The sequence below is a fragment of the Patella vulgata genome, chromosome 9, assembly GCF_932274485.2.
Source record: "Patella vulgata chromosome 9, xgPatVulg1.2, whole genome shotgun sequence".
NCBI lineage: Eukaryota > Metazoa > Mollusca > Gastropoda > Patellidae > Patella > Patella vulgata.
This window is the reverse complement of record NC_065887.2, coordinates 23,228,029-23,245,709: the sequence shown is the minus strand read 5'-3', so window position 1 is coordinate 23,245,709 and position 17,681 is coordinate 23,228,029. Positions and strand designations below refer to the sequence as shown.

General features: G+C 35.1%; 2 long non-coding RNA genes across 4 annotated transcripts; both read left to right on the top strand.

The window, feature by feature from the left end:
• The first annotated feature begins 3,986 nt into the window (after positions 1-3,986).
• Positions 3,987-6,057, top strand: LOC126832266 (uncharacterized). The gene is made up of 3 exons (XR_007684639.2): positions 3,987-4,067; positions 5,018-5,205; positions 5,896-6,057. It is a non-coding gene; the product is annotated as an uncharacterized LOC126832266 (long non-coding RNA).
• Positions 6,058-7,549: 1,492 nt separating this feature from the next.
• On the top strand, positions 7,550-17,382 carry LOC126832263 (uncharacterized). Of its 3 annotated transcripts, none has more exons than XR_008789359.1 (6): positions 7,550-7,700; positions 9,391-9,481; positions 10,851-10,969; positions 12,403-12,490; positions 14,068-14,180; positions 16,770-17,382. It is a non-coding gene; the product is annotated as an uncharacterized LOC126832263 (long non-coding RNA). The 3 variants fall into 3 exon arrangements; XR_008789360.1 differs by lacking the exon at positions 7,550-7,700 and adding an exon at positions 8,177-9,122; XR_008789358.1 differs by lacking the exon at positions 7,550-7,700 and adding an exon at positions 8,177-9,133.
• Positions 17,383-17,681: the final 299 nt, after the last annotated feature.

Below are 17,681 nucleotides of genomic sequence, written 5' to 3'. Positions count from 1 at the left end.
GCAGTAACTCAGTATGATAAGTAATATTTTCTGGCTACTTCTTATAAATTATGTCGCATTAGCAAGGAGTTCTCAGTATAAAACATGTGCTCCGCGAAGCTTTTGTTCCTGTGAAACGGTGGATGGGGTGATTGATTTGCATCCTCTTGGAAATAAAGATGGGAATCCGAGGTTAGTTTATTTTAATTATATATGTTATCTTATCACTATCCTTTTAATGATATAGAGGTCCACTTGAACCTTGCAGACTGAGTGCACTTAAGAACCCAGTGGGGGCAAGGATAAAAATGCACAGCAAAAAACTTCTAAATTCAACAGCTTAAATCAAATAAAGTCATGTCTTGCGTTGTTCTCCAAATTTAGCTATTTTTTATTTAAAAATTGTATGTTATCTGAGCCACAAAAAGGATAATTCCCAGTGTTTTTACGTTTCTAAAAAAATTAAGCACGATTTTTCCCTTTTCTTCCCGAATTCTAATTCAAAAGTTTAACGTCTGTACCGTTTAAAGTTTTTTGGGTCTAAGAAAAGGAACATAGTCTACAGAAATCATGATACTGTGTGTGTTTTGCTGTGTCATTCAATGCCCTACTTAAAGCAAAACGTGAACACCTAGCTAATTAACTCAATTTTAAAGAAGTGTTTCTGAGCTGTGTGCACATGTAAACCCTGTTGGTTGATTTACTCAAGTTAATCCAAGATTAACTCAACTTTGCTTCACCTTAAACTTAAACTGATCCAATATCATTGTTAATAACAAAGCCCCCTACAACGCTGTAAGATGGGTCAATTGTTTGAAACTCTATACGTCTAGTGTAGGGTTAGGATAAAACTGGGAATTTCCTTTATGATCACAGTTACTCGCCTGTACAATCGAAGTTCAGGGCATATTCTATTGGCCTACTTGTCTGCCACACGTGGAAAGCAACCGTATCCTCCTCAAAACTGGTCGCCACATCCGGCGTATGAGTATGACCCATGCACTCTTTTCGTACTACATATCTTTGAATAGCCCTTGATCGTCTAGTATTGTCTCTGGTTGTATCCGCAATTCTTTAACTGGTTAGGGCGTATCTTTATATGTTTCTTTACCATCTCACGTTATGTATATCTTTTTATCAGTCCTAGTAAACAAGTTGACAGGAACAAAAGTACGGTATCTACAGTTTTATATCAAGCTGGATACATATGTTACAAGCAGAGATTAAAAATAAAGCCATTCTCTCTATCTCGCACTCCTATCCGAACTGATAGAACTTGCTACATCCTCTCCTCTAGAATTTATCTGGTGGTCTAAAGAATCGCTCAAATCTAAAACATTGTATATGCCTTGACTTTTGATATTTATTATTTAATCGGACAAACATTACGTAATTAATTATTATGATTGGTCACTAAGCCTAATGAACACGTGACGATGCCAAATATAGAATGGACATGCCTCATCCATGCATCCCAATATGGGACATATGACAAATGTGTTTATTAACCTAAAGTTCAATGCATGTTTCATATTATCACAGATTTCCGTTTCACGTGTTATTTTACTTGTGTATGAATCTGCACACTATAATTAGTCTAGGCCATGATCTTATCATGCATATCTTTTCTTTTGCAGAAATCCCACCATCCGTATTACTACAATTGTTCGATGTCAACTAAACTATGAATGTATATTCATACTAACTCTCTAGCCGATATCAATACCATCTGCGAACATTTAATTACCCTACTTCAATTTGATTGGTAAATACGGGTCACTGTAGACTACCCTTCCTGTCAAAACCCAATTTAGGGATGCAAACTAACTGGGGGTCGCAGCTTTATCCGATTAGACATTTTATTATTCACTTATTATTATTTTGCTTTTAGATTTACAGGAATTATAGAACCAAAGGGGCTATTTACCTTTTCCTGGAATCCATGTTATAGCTTTAATGAAAAGGCATGTCAAAATCTTTCGGTAAGTTCTGGTCCTAAACTACTGTCAAATGTTATTCCACTGCATTGAGACCCGTAGGGTAGTATTCTTTAAAATAGTTTTCTTATTTAAGATCAAAATGACAAAATAGGCACAATGATCTTTAACTATGGAGGCGGCGAGACAGTGAAGGTAACACTAACAGATATGTATAGTACTGACCACCATACATGATATGTCCGGAGTATACATTTATGCAAGTGGGTTTAAGGATGTAAAATATTTACAATGACCTTTTTTACCTTTCTGAAAATTTTATTTAATAATATTTTACAACTGCGTGACTCATTAAAATCATTTTCGTATTGTTCACGGTTGAAGGGTGAGCTGATAAACACGTCAACCACAGTACTGGACGCGGGCGCTGGGCGCTTAAGGGCAGGGTTATCCAGATACTAGTGTTTGGAAACATCGCGGGTCCTCAAATAGTTTCACGAGACTTTCGTATACATAATTAACCAGTTTTATTTCCTAACATATATGTTGGACTGCTCTTTTAACAATGAGAGCTACCCATCACCAAAAAAAAAGGTCTACACCCACCAATGATTATTTGTCACCGACAATCCAATTTCTTGTCGTCGACATTTCGTCGGTCAAAACATTCAGCGCACAACATGCAGATTTCCCGTCGCAGATTTCTCATCACCGATATTACATTTTCGCCGCTTTCTCGGCGATTGTAGGTCGTGTACGAGAATTCACCAATTGCCTCATGGATACATGACTATGTTTATATTTATACAGTTATTGGTTTACACCCAATTAAATACATGTATAGTGGTACGCAACAACGTCTTAAAACAGTTTCATTCAAAAAGATTTACATTTGGATAAGGATATTTACAATATAAGTTGGGGACATTCAATTGGGCTGTATAATCAAAGGTTATTCATCGGTGTCGAAAAAATCGCCGATGAATAATCATTGGTCTTGGTAAGCCTTTAATAAAATGTTTATAACTCTATTTGTTTGATATATTTTATTAGATTTGCCAGTATGATAAAATACGAGGAGATTCCTTCAATCTTGGTACACACAATTCAATAGAATATTTATCACAAGATGGAGTACTTATAATAGAATATTCAGCTGATACTGATATTCAAAGGTAAATAACAGCATATGAATAAATAACTCTTTTAGATGTACACGTCGCATTTAATGTAATGGTTCTCTTCAAATTATACCTGCAGTCATAGTAGAATCCTGGATAATATTTCATTTTTTGTTTTTTTAATTACTAGACTACATATTGCATTGGATGCTATCATTAACCCCCAGATAGACCTTCCAATTAAAAGCTACGGTACTGAAAATTCTGCGAAAACTTTTAAAGTGCATTGATTATTAAAATATTTGATAGGCTATCCTATCCAGTTCGAACGCATTGTTATGCTATCGACAAAGTAACAAAACACGCACCTCTTAATGTTATTAGGGGTTAATGAACTGACTACCCGATAAGAATGGAACGAAAATAACATCTAATTTTAACTAGATTAAATTCTGGGAAATTCTTGTACTTGTTAAGTACGAAAGAACCCAATCTAAGCTAGCCTAAGGTTATCCTAACCCTAACCTAGAATCACGACAGCAATCACGTGTTCGAACCTTATTTAAATCTCAGCGACCATAACGAAATCTTGAGTTGGCCTTAAGAATTAGATCTAGCTGGTTTAAAGAGAGAAATCTTTGAGACACCATTCTTCTGACTGACGTTAGAAACTCTTCGTAAACATCGTGTACACCGTGACAAACTTATTCGGTTTTTTTCTTCCATGGACTTTAACGACGAATCTTTCTTCGTGTTGAAGATTAATATATACCCTGAACAAATGAACTGCTGTTCAAGGTATTGTGTAACATAATAAAGACCCTTTAATGAGTATCAGGGCCTATTCAGTTGATTTGATAGAATTACTGACAATGTGTACGTGTTTCTGTTATCAGCAGCGCGGATCTCCCTAATCTTTATAATATTAATAAATATTATTATTGACAGGACGTCTGATATAAAGATAGTATGCGACCAAACAGTAGAAGGAAGATTACAGTTTATTTCAGAATCTCCACCAACGTTTTATGTAAGTATAGAAGGTATACTCTAAGACTTGTCACGATCAGAACTAAAGTAAAGTAAACCAATTAATCACGTGACATTTTTCTATGGCCCATGCGTTGTAGATAATAAAATGATGATATTTATGTTGTTATGTGTATAACAACAAAATACTACCATACCTATGATATGATACAAATAAAACACTACCATACCTATAATATTATATACCAATGTAACACTACCATACATACAATATATGATACCAATAAAACACTACCATACATAAATATATCATACCAATATCACACCACCATACTGTAATATGATATCATACCAATAACACGCCACCATACCTATATCATATCAATAACACACCACCATACTGCATCATACCAATAAAACACCACCATATATACCTATAATATGAGATCATACTAATAAAAGACCACCATACCTACAATTATCATACCAATAAAACACCACCATACCTATAGTATGATATCATACCAATAAAACACCACCATGCCTATAGTATGATATCATACCAATAAAACACCACCATACCTATAGTATCGCAATTGATAATTAAATTACCATGAGCAGATAGTTTGAATTTTTTTTTTTTTATTTCTGTTAAAATTTATTATATGTCCCGATATCAGCAATCTGTTTGGATAAAACTGGCTTTTATTCAAGGGTGGACCAAGTAGGTGAGGGCTGGAAATGTGGGTACAGGGTATCAACTTTCGGGTCCATAACAAAATTCAAATGCCTTTCATCCGTGTTAAAACTAAAAAAAAAAAGCATATATTTATTGAATACCTGTCAATGAGAAAGCAAATGTTGCATTTCCGTTGGTGGTCTAGTGGAGTCATATCGTCTTGAAATACCGACCTGGTCGTTTAGCTAATGGTCCTTTATCTTATATTTTGCAATCATAAACAATAAAATATTTTTTCTTTTTAATTTCAGCATTTTGAACTTATTAGTAGATATGGATGCCCTGTGCCAGGATCACAAAGTCTTCACTTTATGCCAGTTGAGAGTCTGATGGAGAATCGAAAAGAAGGGCGGTCGTTGTCTACGCATTTAATACCATCGATGCCATCATCAAACGACAGAACAATCAATACTGTAACATTGATATTTACATGTATTGTGTAAGTATTTGGCAAAGTTACCTCATATCTTTTTCAATTCGTATCATGCATTAAGCAAATAATCAGTGTGTTTAATAGTAGTAAGTACAGCGCCTAATGGCTACTGTCGTGTGTCGTCCCCAAATATCCACATGTTATGCAGACAGAAAATCTGCTATAAATGTATGCATACAAAGAGAATATTTTGTAGGGGTTCAATTGTCTACAGTCTTAAAATTGTGCCAATTTCATTGGATTACATATATTTTGATTTTTGGAATGGCAATCTATCTTTTGTTTTATAAGTAAAGATAGAGCAAATGTCATGATAATCATCACAGTCAGTCAAAATTGAAAGCAAATTTAGTAAACATTCTGACTTCCGCTTAATCGCTCTATATAAAAAATCAATCATTAATCATAAAGATATAACCGATTTTGTGTTTCAATGTTCACAGTACACCAAAATTGAAACTCAAATTAGTAAACATAAGGACTCTCGGTTAGTCTTATACGAATAAACATGTATTCGTATACAGACTACTCTATCAACCCATTCAATACTTTGTTTTTACCTATATCAAAGAGTAGATAAAAAACTAAAAATGATTATAATTATAGGGTAATAGTGATGAATTATAATATGATTATAAGTATATGGTAATAGTGATGAATTATAATATGATTATAATTATATGGTTATAATTATAGGGTAATGGTGATGCTGGTGATACTACTTTTATTAATGGGAATTGGTTTGATGATTTCTAGACATACCAACTTACATCCAGATACAAATATTCTACATAAATTTTATTATCAAAATACGTACCGAAATAGTGATAAATTAGATTGTTATACAAAATAAAGATTATTATTTTATAAGAGATTATATGGTTGAATTACTATTTTATTTCCTTACCGAAATAGTGATAAGTTACAGACTGGGACCGTTATACAAAATTAGACTATTGTAAGAGATTGTACGGTTGAATTCCTTTTTTATTTCCATCGTCTGGAAATAATTGTAGCGTAAAAACTGTCATGCAGTCACAACAAACAAATTATATACAATAATATACCAAAATGTTGATGCAAACCTTGTTATGTGGTTTTACGGCTTCACAACAGTTACAAGTCAAATAAATCAAATATATATATGTGTGTGTGTCTTTATGATCATTTACATTATCCGTTTTTATGAACGTGTCGCCATTTCATTGCTTATAAAACTGTTCCTTCGATAGACGGGTATTCCCTCGAATGTCTTAAACAAATGAGATCTATTCTAGTAGAGATCTGCATCGATTCCAATTGGCAATGTTTACAGGTCATACTAACCACCGACACGAGCGTTCGGCTAATTCTGGATATGGTGTGTAAAATATGCATATCTATAAAATATATTCCCTTGTTGGTCACATATGGCTATATGCTTTGCTGTCTTCGTTTGAATGTGTAATGGGCGAAGTGGTTCGAAGTGGATATCTGTTGTTCCAAAGAATCATATTGATAAACCTCCATTTCATCTACATGTATAGTAATAATAGTACCATATAGTCTTTTGAAATATTTATTGCGACTCGGGACAATCGTGACGACTCGCGACTTGAAAAAGCTTAAGACTCGATTCACGGCGAGGATGCATAACTCTAACTTGTCTTATTCGCCATGAATTGCAAACTCATTTGATGAACTGGCGATTTGAACCGAACACTGGCTTTGTGAAGACTTGGGACTCGACTCGACTTGGTTCTAATGTCAGCGAGTTGGGACTCGCCTCGGACTCGGGATGCGGCAACTTGGGACTCGACTCGGACTCGAGGTTCCGCGACTTGTTCCCACATTTGGCGTTTGATTTCAGCAGATACGCTGATAAATATGCTACTGCAACTAATCAAACAAAATTTCTCGATTCATCCCTGTAGGTAAAATCAGGTGCACTTTATAAGATAACGCCTTGTTTATGATCAAATGTGTATTACATATTTTATTACTAACTACGTAGTAAAACAGACTTTGTATTTTGTAAATGATAATAAAGATTAAGGGGGTGTGGGAACTTGTATGGGCATCTTTTTGAATTAGGTCAACGAGAATATATATTTTTAGATTCCCGAGGTGACGATGGGGTGGGATCGGGGTTTGTCAAACTAGGGGGCTAATGGTATGTTGATCTTTTATAAGCAGTCACCTTACCTTCCCAACAACCGTATTAAAATTACTGGATTGAATCATTACAAGATAACGCGTGGTGTATTCTGGAATTTGATAACGCATGACATGTAATACTTATGTAATAAATATTATGTGCATATTAGATAACAATTATTATCAACTAATATCAAAATGGTTGTTACATGTTCATGGGTGAAGATTTTACTTTTCATGTTATTCTATGTAACTGTTGATGCAGAACACGTAGACGAATGTATTAAATTAACATCATGTTCATGTAGGAATTCAGAAGGTGTCATAGATTTGTCTCCCTTGGCGTCCACTGACTTCACTGCAAAGTAAGTAATCTCGATCTGTTGCTAAATACAATATGGACACAGCTCACAAATTATTTCTAATTAACATAGGAAGGACCAAGGTTAGTTTAATCCTTCTCTCCCTTTCTATTTCCCCCTTATACATGGCGAACTGTTTTTACTATTGGTGTAGAATCGAAAAGGTGGTTTGAAGATACTTCTTCTGCCAGGTTTTGGTGAATATTCATGATTTTGAGGCGGAAAGAAACGAGAGATAAGAGGTTGGTTAAGTTGCAAATTTGCTTGTATGCTACTCAAAGTTTGTGAACCTCATACCTACGTTAGGACAAGATGTGTTGCCACATGCTGCTCCATCTCAATTTGTATCACAGAGGTTGTTCGTGTTTACTCTCTTTAAGGCCTTGTAGCTTATTGATTATCGCTGTGGTTTGTCCACAAATTATCCACAGTTTATCTCCCTTTTAGTATTACAACTTCCGGTGCATTTTCTAGAAAACTTCCTCGTGTAAAAGTTATAAATAAACTGAACTAAACAGTGAAGGTGAACTTTCCTACATGAATTCACCGAGAAAAGCAAATTAAACAAGGACAATTATGATGTGAAGGACACAGTATTCATTTATGCAAGTGACAATACCTGCATTATTATGTTCAGTGAATTTCATATCCATAATTACTTTTTTAGTGTATTTCTCTAAATGTGTAAACTGTGTAGTGTACTAGTGTAGAACTAATTTGAACAAAATTAAACTATACGTCTTGAAATCTCGCTTTTCTCTCACGAATAGAAATATTGCGAAAAGTCTTCTTATGACTGCTTTCAACATGTGACGTCACATCACGGGGCGTCAATCATTGACATAAGATTAAGACGTTATCTGGTCCGGCGGCAGAATAGTGCTTTTACTCATTTTACATACCCATTTACACTAAATGGTTCTATATTTTTAACCTGCATATACTTCAAACACCTTTATTTATTTTTGTAATACTTAAAAAAAAAATTGTTCTAGAATTTAATTTGCAGAAGGAAAAATTTAATATTGGGGATTCATTAAGCCGCACCGATGGCATCCCTACAAGTGATTGTAGCGGCCTAGCGAATATTCACTACTGATCAGTGTGGCTCCATCTGTGGTAGACAGCGTTCAACCCCACGAAGATTTGGGAAATAGTTAGAGTCGGTCTAGGATATGATAATATAATTATTAGTAAATGGGGAAATAATTGGTGATCTGTTGCCATTGATCTGTGTTATGCTGTACAGTAGACGAGTATATCAAGTTATCACCATATTCATAGAGGAATCGAGGAATTCTTTAGGAGGCAGACCACAATTAAATTTCACCATTTCGGTACCCATTCTTCAAAACAAGTCTCGCTATTCAGCGTTCGAATAGTGTGAACTGCAAGGGAAGACAACTCTGCTTGGGTGATTGCTCGGTACTATCTCGGTTTGTAGTTCGTCTAAATATAGCAATTTTCTCTATCCCTTTTCTTAATTTCTGCATGATTTTTTGGACTACAATCGTAGAAGATGGTTGAATAAACATTTACTGCCAGGTTTTGGTTCATGTTAAATATTGGTGTTTTCTTGGTTTGAACATAATTATGTTTATATTAATGTTTTATGTATATTTCTTTCTTTTTAAACTGATGTTGAAAAAGTTTTTTAAGAGCTACTTATATATTAATTGCTGATGTTTTATAGGTTTAAAGATGTTTTAAATGAAGCGGAAAGTTATTATTTTTCTTATAATCCGTGTTATTCATTCACGGAAAGTGGATGTACAGCAGTTTCTGTAAGTTTTCTTTTAATGACATAAACCAGATTATTGACCCACCTCTGGCCCAGATTTTAAAAAATTCTATACAACTTTAGGGTTATTAAAACATGAGTTGGCTTAAACGAAAAAGATAGCAGAATTTGTAGCACTATAAAGATGGCGGTGTGTAATCAATAGGAATAATGTAAACTTTAAATGGCCATAACTAAAGTAAGAATTGATCGATCCGAATGACTGTTAGACCAGAATTTCTTTAATACCAGCCCTTTTGATTTTGTTTTGCCTGGGTTGAAAACTTAAAATAATTAGACTTATTTTATTTAAAATCAACTATAAAATTGTTCATTTTGATGAATTTTATATGTTAATCTGTTTAGTGGGAGGTTAAGATACATTCCGACGAATGTATGTACCGGGTAGTTGTTTCAAATAAAAGTACGACAATTTTGGTATAATAATATTATTTGGAAAGTAGAGACACCAATCTCACTAGAAAATATTTGATTCCCCGAAAAACACCCATGGGCGCGCACAAAACAAAAATGTATGGGTGTCCCTAAACGACAGGCTGTTAGTTTACGTGCCTGCTTAAGTGACGTAATTCGAACTTCTTATGTGTAGGTCTAATGGTTAACAGTTGTGCGGACATTGAGAGAATTAAACGTCCAGTAGACTCTGGACGTTGGCAGAGGATAATCCTGGAATTTACTTAGGAGTCGATATTTATAACGAAAAATACCAGCTGATAATAAATTCTCCATTAATCAAGTCACGAGATAACTAGGGCGATTCAAGTTGATAAGAGTAATTTTGTTTTGATTAAAATGTTTTTATTGAGATTCGAAGTAAACTTTTGATAGATAAAATAGTTTGAATACGTTTTTAGTCCAAATATATCATCAAATCACACGGTTTGTAGGTTGGAAGGCATCTTTAATAATATTACGTCTTTAAAGCCAATGTTAATATATTATTGATCGTATGTTTCGCATGTAGGCACAGTGGGAAAATGAAACTGAAATAAATTTCCACCTAGCCTTTAAAAAAAATTGTACTATCTCTAATGGAAATAATATTCAACTGACGGGACTTTAATAATGGCATATGTAATTGAGCATAGATATCAAAGAATATGGAGAACCTGAAATATAAACATGACGGAAAGAACTTGTACAGCAAGAGGTGGATTTTCGTGGCGCGTATATCTAATCGTGAAAACAGCTATACTGACAAATTGTCATATGGTCAAAAAGAATTTATCTTTTATTACTGTCAAAAATTAAGATAGAGAACTATAGTTTGTTGATTATATAATGATAAAATTAATCTAAATTGAAAAACAATAAAAAATTAAATACACGTGTACACTTTTAATTTTTTTCAGGGATGTGAAACCGATATGACTAATTATTATAGTATAGGAACTCAAGATAGCGCCGCGTTTACAGTAGATGCCACCAATGGACTATATATTGAATATGATGCCACAACAGATGTTAAAAGGTCAGTTGAGAGACAGAGAGAGACAGACAGACAGGCAGACAGACAGAGATATCTTCGTTCACTCAACGCAAATAAAATCATTCCAGTTTCAAAAACCTCGCTTGCACTCGGGGGGAAACACACAAGGTTAGGGTAACAATCATTGGATCGTAATCACACCACTTGACTTAATGACGGACCTTATTACCTAAGGCGACTTATCCCCGCGCACACTCTGTTAAAAGGGAAGACCAGTGATTTTCAACAAGGTTTCCATAAATCTTAAATATATATTCAAATATAATCCCCCTGTAAAACAAGCAAAATGTATTTGTAAGCGAGAAATTAATTTTTATTAAAACCGGAAGTGACGTAGTTGGTTCAACTCTCTCACTGGTCTCTATAGTAAGTTGTCTAGTCGTTCGGATGGCGCATGCCCGTCTTTATTAGCCCAGTCGGATCAGAACAGTAGGACGTTAAACCCCATTTCATTTCATTTCTCTATAGTAAGCATACAGATTTGGCAAAAGTTTACTGTTCTTTTTTGTTACGCGTCGTCCTTTGACCAAACATCTGATCAAATGGGTTGTTTATTAGGATAAATATAAACACAAATTGTTTAGTACACTCATATACTGAACAGTACGCTGTGGCCCAATTCGCGCCACATGGCTAATTGTTTACATCACGTGGTTGGTTTAACAGCTTGCAAGTGACATGTACATCGTCTGCTTCGATGTCTTTGTGTTTGCTGACATTGTTTTTTAACATGTCTTATGGGCACCTGAGACATATAATATAGTGCATTTTGGCACATAATATCGACGTAAACGACCTATCTTTTCTTTTTCTTTCATTTCCTCGATTACAAAAACTTTTTTGCTTGTGTTACAGAGGGGATTATGTATTGTTTAATGGCCGAGAGCGAGACATTAAGTAATATATTGTAACAACATGAGGGCCGTATATTTGAGATTTATGGAAACCTTGTTGAAAATCGTTGCCGTTGGTCTTCCCCTTTAAATGGGAGAAAGAATTTAGTAAATTCTACTAACATAATAAATATAACGCTCTGCCTGGTGGACTTTTCACAAACAACATTTATCCAGTTTCATTTACAAATCTGGGTTAAAAATAATTATGTTTTGTAATATAAGCGTTATATAGGCCTACCCATCGTACAGATTAATCAGAAATGTCAGAATCGTACTCTAACCTGTTTGATGTCTATTGTTATTTTTGTTAGTGATTATCAAAGGTTCACAGTTTTATAATTTTCACATCAAAACTACGACTATTGCATCAATATCTCACTAACATTTATGTGGCATGAAATATATGTAGGGCATTTGCCATTATTTTATGTCGATTTCCGAAAAAAAAACAAAAAAAACTTTTATAGATAGAATGCAGAGAGGTAAACGATTCAGCTGCTTTTATTTTATATTTTTCAGAACATTACGGGTTTATTTAAGATGTGACAAAGGTGAAGAGGGTAAACTGGATGTTAAAGGAGAATTTCCCGCTGGCAGCGCTATTTATGTTAGTATAATTTACTACGTTTCTTCTCCGTCCTCTTAAAACTATATAATACCATATATTAGCCTCACAATAAACCAGTATGTTTTGAGCCGACATTAAATATTTATATCTTTCTATGTACTAATATACTACTTGGTCATTCTATATTTATTGACTTTAAATGTAAATGCTTAAATTGATGTCATTCTAATAAAAGAGATTTATAGACATTAAATTTAAATGCTTTAAATGATGTCACGTTAATAATATTTATTACATAAAACATTTATTTAGTCACTTTAGTTACCTCTTACATTGGTTCAGTGAGTAAGACGTTGGCTCACTAACCAGGAGGTCCCGGGTTCGATCCCTGTATTGTCCGAGAAACTTCATAGGGATTTTACAGAGTGGTTTCCCCTTGACAGTCGTTCCGTGTACACGTAGGTGTGCTCGTAAATTCAGATGCCAGTTGGAATTCATCGAAGAGTATACGGAAACGCCGTATGACGTATACGTAGGATATTAAACCCCATTTTATTTCATTTTTAATTGTTTCATAAAACAAGCGGTTGGCATGCAAGATACGCCCACATTTTGCAAGAGGCATACAATCAGGAATCAGGAATCATAATCCAAGATTTTACAGTCCGACATGTTTTAAGTTTCATCAAAATCAGATAAAAATTGTGACCTCTAGAGGCTCCGCAAGCTAAAAACGCGATTTTTCTTACAACCAGGTGCCATAATCCATGAAGTTAACGTGTGATATGCGCCAATATCGAAAGGAACTGTCATCTTTGGAATATAAACATAAATTTTAGGTTTCATCAACATCGGATAAAAATTGTGACCTCTAGAGGGGCCACAATCTTGGTATTACATACTTTTACACTGTTTGATTACAGAGAGCGGCCATTTTGTTTGGCAGTTTCGGACTGATTTTCACGAAATTCGAACCCAAACAACGGTGATATATTTGAACGGTTTCTAAAATCGAATAAAAATTGTGACCTCCAGAGGGACCACAAGCTAAAAACGCGATTTTTCGTACAACCAAGGGCCATAATACAGGAAGTTACAGTCCGATTTGTGCGAATATTGACGGAACCGAGATCTTGGTTTATAAACATACGGTTTAAGTTTCATCAAAATGGGATAAAAATTGTGACATCACTAGAGGGGGTCACCGCGATACGCCAGTTTCCTAATCCAGTGACAGTTAACGATTATCGGATGGGCCAGTGTCATGGTCTAGTAAACTGTGTTCATCATATGGCATGTGAACTGTGTTCATTATATGGCATGTGAACTGTGTTCATCACATTTATCATGATAATGAGCAATTTATTATTAAAACTTATAGAAGTGCTGAATTCCTGTTCATCATATGAACTGTGTTCATCACATTTATCATGATAATGAGCAATTTGTTATTAAAACTTATATAAGTGGTGAATTCCTTTCAGACGACACTTTATATATATGGAACCATTGTGATCTGTTAGATATCACAAGAAAATGTGAGCGTATATAAATAATTATTATTAATATATGGATATATGGATCATCCAGTTACATTTATTTATTTGTGTGTTTAGGTGATGATTTTAACAAGTATATACAGCTGCACAAAGTCTCCTGGCCCGACTCCACCCCCGTGTAAACATAACCACAGAGAGTGGCTTATTATCATAATACTTTCATGTATAATGTAAGTATATTATATTTAACATTACAATTGTTAACTTGAAATTCAGAAATATATAAGCTGTGACCTTGTACCTCTCAAAGCAAATAGTTAACTCTCTAGAACAAACTTAATAATTTTGTGATTTCAATGAGATATAGGACAAGGAGTACATTTAAAATAAATTGACCCGAACTATCACCCAATCTCTTTGGTAATCACAATAGTTCAAATTAGATTTCATTAAGAACAGACAACTTATACCAAAATTCATAGTATCAAAATTTCAGTTTCGTGGACCAGACTTTTTCGACTGCCATATTTTTTTATTTCTTTTCGCATTCTTTTTTTGTTCATATGTAAGTAATCTTGATTGTCCATAATATCATCAATAATGTATTAGACGTTAAAACCGTAATAAACAAGAATGCAAGATTCATTTCAAGTCGTCACAGCAGAGCGGCAATACTATATACCGGAAAACACCGGAAAACAACCGGAAAACACCATTTTATACTGAATACCGGAAAACACCGGAAAAACACTAAATACCGGAAAACACCCTAAATAGGTAACCCGGAGCCTGGTCCTCTGTGTGCGGTTTTGGACCAAGTGGGCGCCGATGAAGAATGGTCAAGGTCATTACGATGTTCGTTTTACAAATAGCCCCCCACCCCCCAAAAAAAATTCCGATTTTTTTTCTTCAAATTATTTTTGACGAAAAAAATTTTCTGTCACAAAAAAAAAATTGGTTTTACAAGAAAAACATTCCGTAGAAAATAATTTTACAGAGAAAAATACTGGAAAAAATACTGGAATTTTTTTTTTTGAGAGAAATTTGGGAGAAGAAATTGTTAAAAAAAATCTGAAAAGAAATTTTTCTCTGACCGTAGGCGATCGCTCGCTTATATGTTAATGAACTTATTTCATCAGCGCTCACCTGGTCCAAAACCATACACGAGGACCAAACTCCGGGTAATAAATAGCTACCGGAAAACTTAGAAGAGTAAACTGTGCCCGAGATTTTTTTAGAGAGCGCGCCGCGCCGCTCCGGGAGGGATCATCGTCAGGGTGCGACGGGGGTGGAATTGTCCAGTCACGAGACGAACATAGATCTTCTGTTCCTCAACCCATATTATTTCCACAGTCATTGTCATTAATCACAAATTACGGGATGATATACGAAAATGCAGGTTTACTTTGAAATAGTGCAAATGATACTTTTCCATCTACAATCTTCAGACCAAAGGATGCAAGTTCTTACACAGTGCAGCATAATTTGTGCAACAGAAGACATCTCGAATATCGATTGTCTGAAAAAAAACATTTTCTCGGGGACATTTTTTTCCGAATACGCATTCGGTGTAAGTCTTCAGCCACCAGGACGTGGTTAACATAGTACATGTGTAATGTTTTATTACGATAGTAGTACATAAAACAAATTGGTTGCCTGAGGTTCTCGGGGGAAAGTAGCCTCATCGGCTAGAGTCCTCTATTTCACAAACAAAAACAACAATTGCTGCCTTGAAAATTTATCGATCAACCCTTTTCACAGACGTCCAGCTTACCACTTCCCGTCAATGCAGTAAGATAGAATATGTAGTTTTCTCATGGACAATTGGGCGAAAGTTGGGGTTTTCTCAAGGAAAACTGGTCAACAAGTTGGGGAAAAAAGCTCGAAAAGTAATCCAGAAAAAAATCCTGTGTGCGGCCCTCGGAATATGATGGAATATGTTGAATATTATTATGGTTCAAGTGATTATATTTGTTCCTGGAATGAAAGTAAGCTCAGAAACAAGTAGATTTTTAGCCCTTCCAACGAGATGGTTAGCTCTTGGAAAGGATAGACACTTTTCAGATTACAGCCTGTCCGAGAATTGCGTGGCATCCATTTCGTTTGGTGATTAGGACACATAGCGGTTAAACCTGGAACTTCAACTCGAACTATTCAGAGATTTATTAACTCGCTTTTGCTGATACTTGCTGTTTTATGATGCGATTTGTTGTTACCTAGGGAGGAGTTGGCCTAGTCGTACCTTCCACTAATTCGTACCCTCGGAGGGCAGTGTTTAATCTACTGAAATACTGAAACACTGAAATCTACTGAAATTTACTGAAAACTAAAATTAAAATACAAAATAAAATATGGCCAATGATGGAGGTAGACTGATTGCGTCTTTTAAAACATTCAAAACAATAGGTATCAACAAAATTTTGGAGAAAAAAAATCGGATTTTTTTTTTTTTTTTTTTGTCGTGGGGGGGAGGGGCTATTTGTAAAACGAACATCGTAATGACCTTGACCATCCTTCATCGGGGCTCACTTGATCCAAAACCGCACACAGAGGACCAGGCTCCGGGTTACCTATTTAAGATGTTTTCCGGTATTTAGTGTTTTTCCGGTGTTTTCCGGTATTCAGTATAAAATGGTGTTTTCCGGTTGTTTTCCGGTTGTTTTTACGGTGTTTTCCGGTATATAGTATGGCCCACAGCAGAGCTGTATATAGAGATGATTCTCTCCGTCCTTACATTTCCTTCTTTATTTGGACAGATGTTACCAAGTCATGTTACCGCGTTCCATAATTAAAGTAATTAAATGTTTATATATTTACAGGTTATCATTGTTGGTGTTGATTATCATCTGTCTACAAATAAGGAATAACAGAAACACGTCATTTACAACAGCAATTCCTAATCCAAAAGTCTCTGAAAAGAAATCATACGGGACTCTTAATTAAGCAAAATCAAGCACTGTTTTAATCTATAAGATTTGAAATTGGGTATAACGCCCCACTGTTAATCAATAAGAGAATTACTAAATAGAAATCAGGCCAGATTTATATAGTGTGCAAAAATGCCGGATGAGGCTTTGATTGTAAATTCATAACATTTATTTAATTTTTCCAAGCAGATGTGTTCCTTTTTTCATTCATAACTTTACGTCGATCAGCCCTCTGCTATTAAGAAATAAAGCCCCGAACATTACTGTGTTATTGACAGAATTGCAATCGAGTAACGCGGAATTCAGTTCTGTCACAGTTCTGTCAGTCCCGACAACATATATATATATATTAGTAAGTGCAGGGGGACTGCACCACACAAAATTTACTGATGATATACTCTGATCCTGGTGTTGGTCAAGAAACTTCCCCGGAATTTTGCAGCGTGGTTTCACCCTGTCGGTAGTGCAGGACAAAGGGTCTGGCAAAGTAGCCCACATTGTCTAGTTGTGTAGATGGGACAAAAAACAAGCTCCCGTGTACACATTGGCGTGCACATAAAATAATCCTTGACAGTTGAATTTCGATGAAGAAATGCCACGGTCCATTGAAAATTTCCGTCACAACACTCTGCATGGCGTATGCCCATCTTCAATAGCCCGATTGGTGCAGGAAAGTAGGAAAATTGATAACGTGTATTCGTTCGGGTGGGACGAAAAACCGAGGTCCCATTTACATATTGACCTGCACGTAAAAGACCCCTTACAGTTGGAATTCAATATAAGAGTAGACCGTAGCGCCCCTAT